Source organism: Halichoeres trimaculatus, unplaced genomic scaffold (assembly GCF_033239565.1).
Source record: "Halichoeres trimaculatus isolate MK-OKI-2021-1 unplaced genomic scaffold, fHalTri1.1 fHalTri1_scaffold_1, whole genome shotgun sequence".
NCBI lineage: Eukaryota > Metazoa > Chordata > Actinopteri > Labriformes > Labridae > Halichoeres > Halichoeres trimaculatus.
The window spans coordinates 24,629,441-24,632,076 of record NW_027437179.1 but is presented as its reverse complement, the minus strand read 5'-3'; the positions used below and the strand labels follow the sequence as shown (position 1 = coordinate 24,632,076).

General features: G+C 38.1%; 1 long non-coding RNA gene across 1 annotated transcript; it reads left to right on the top strand.

Moving 5' to 3' along the window:
* The first annotated feature begins 296 nt into the window (after nt 1–296).
* LOC141798812 (uncharacterized) lies at nt 297–2,241 on the top strand. The gene is made up of 3 exons (XR_012599193.1): nt 297–409; nt 1,371–1,563; nt 2,061–2,241. It is a non-coding gene; the product is annotated as an uncharacterized LOC141798812 (long non-coding RNA).
* The last annotated feature ends 395 nt before the right edge of the window (nt 2,242–2,636 follow it).

Below are 2,636 nucleotides of genomic sequence, written 5' to 3'. Positions count from 1 at the left end.
GTGAAATCTGCATTTGTATTTGAATGTACCTGAAGTGAAGCCAGATACACAGAGCACAATGAAGAGCACATAAATTTCACTGAAACTGTCATGGAGATAAAGTCAAGCGGCAACCACCAGTCTAAAGCTGCGTTTCCACCAAACAGAGACGAGCCGGCCTACTTTTTTAGGACCCTTCCGTATGGGTGCCAGACTGAACCCATCCGGAAGGTGGAGCAACACACTGCAGACTATTGATTGGTCAAAAGAATCATCACTTACTCCGACAGCGGCTGCAATTCTCCTGGCGGCACACACATAGATATATATAAAGGCTAGATGGCTCATGGGACTTTCGCCGGCGTCGTCACTGGTCGGCCATCTTACCTAGGGGGACTTCTCCGGAGCGCTCTACAGTAGTGGATGGAAGGTGAGCGATTTACACAAACAAAATACACTTAACTTGCTGAATTCTTGACAGATTTGCAAACGGTTTGGTTTATTAAAAACCTTTTACGCGTGGCTATGATTCAAGCCGTGCAGACCTGTTGAAATTGCCGTTTTCTTTTCGAAAATCGCTGCACAGTTGTGTGTTTGTTACAGCTATTACCAGGGCTGCAATCTGTGAGTTTCAATTATTATACGGGTTTCTGTGAGACCAATAATAATTTATTGACAACAACATATTTTGTCTTAATGACAATTTGTGTGGATGCAGTTGGGTATTAGCTAGCAAAGAAACGAGGTTGTAAATGGGACGTGTGAGCCACTTGGACTATCACAAAGTAACCTGACTTAATTCTATACACGTGGGAAAGGCATAATTACTCATTCGTTTTAACATGGTTATGTTAATGTTAATTATGTTATTTTAACATGACAAGCTGTTTCATTAGTGAAATATATCCTAGATTTAGATTCATTGTGATACAGTAACTGGCTGGCTTTCTGTTTGCAAAAATACCCCCCTACAGTACAAGATGGCACACTTTTGTGCAGCATATGGATGCTCAAACGAATGTTCCTTCAAAACCAGAGCCCGTAGAATCACCTTTCACAAGAAATTACTTGAGGGACATATTTAGGATAATTGTTGCTAACTTAGTGGATTTGTACTTGTATAATACAAGTTATTTGACCCTGACGTTTTAGAAATGTTTCTACCATTTGTTTACATAATAATCATTGAATATTTCTTTTTCACATTTCTTTTAAGATGTTACTATTATTTAAGGTTTCATAATGGCATTCAAGCATAGGCTACACGAATTACCCCAACAATTTCATAATTTAGCTCTGTATTTTTGTTCTTACCATTAATGTTAAAGGTAAGAAGGGTGTAAAATGTTGTCAATAATTTATATATCTTGGTATCTTCTCATGTTTTTAAGGTTTCCCCAAAATGCAGAGAAGAGGAGACAATGGGAACTTGCTCTAAGAAGGAACGGTTTTGTTGCATGAAAAAACTGCAAACTGTGCAGCAAACATTTCAGGAGTGAGGATTTTGACAGGACAGGGCAGACTGTCCGGCTTAAGGCTGTTGTTGTGCCAGCCATTTTCAACTTCCCTGCTCATCTCCAAAGGGTATGTGTATCAATTGCCAACAAGAATATGTGCTATACGTGTTGTCATGATTTTTGCAAGTTTAGGAATACATTAAGTGTTGTGCATTAAGGACATTTTAATATGTAACTGTATATTTTAGCCGGTAGCAACAAGAAGCACTGCTGCCTCTAGAAGGTGGTAATATGTGTAAAAGGATTGAGAACCACAGGCTGTCACTTGCTTATGTCACTCATACACTTTTATGAATAAACATGTGCAAACTACAACAAGGTGTAGGAAACCTATACAATCAAAACTGACATTTTTGTCGAGAGACCCAAAAATTAACTTCGCCTTTAGCCAAGACAATCTATTTAAATCAATGTATTAAAAGAACACTGATTTGGGTTTTATTTTGTAGATTTAAAGAACATAACTTAGTACTGAACACAGCACTGACAGGTGAACATAAATTGTTAAAAAGTTACTGTTATTACTGTCCTCATTATTATTATTATATTTTTCCAAAACCTCAGACAGCTACTGGAGAGAGGAGAAGGAGCCTGAAGAGGAAGGCCCCTGACCACCTGTATGCATTGCCTTCCTGCCCCAAGGGTATAAAGACCAAACTCGATGCAGCCTTGGCAATAGTGTGGAAACTGCAGCGGGAGAAGAGCAATGCCTTGGCGAGGGAGAGGAGGGCAAAGAAAAACAGTTGAATTGTTTTGTAATTGTGCACACCTGTTAATAAAAGAAACCTTGATTTCATGTTACTAAATGTGTTTATTTAAAATGTATAATAAAATATATGTAGGGGAGAACAGGTAAGATGAATGAACCATCCTCTTGATCTTTAAAACTTTACACGAGTTGTCAGGAGACCCGAGAATAAGAACACAAACATTATTTCCAACTGGCTGTGGAATTCTTTGACTTTTGTGGTATGATTATTTTGAGGCTAAAGCAGATAGACCCAGGTCTAAAGTTATACATTAAGCATGTTAGTGATATTCAACGTATAGAACTATGTGAATCATTTAGCAAAAGATCATTCTGAATCATTAAATGAATTAGGTTTTATCAAAATGATGGTCATGGGGCAAGATGAACCA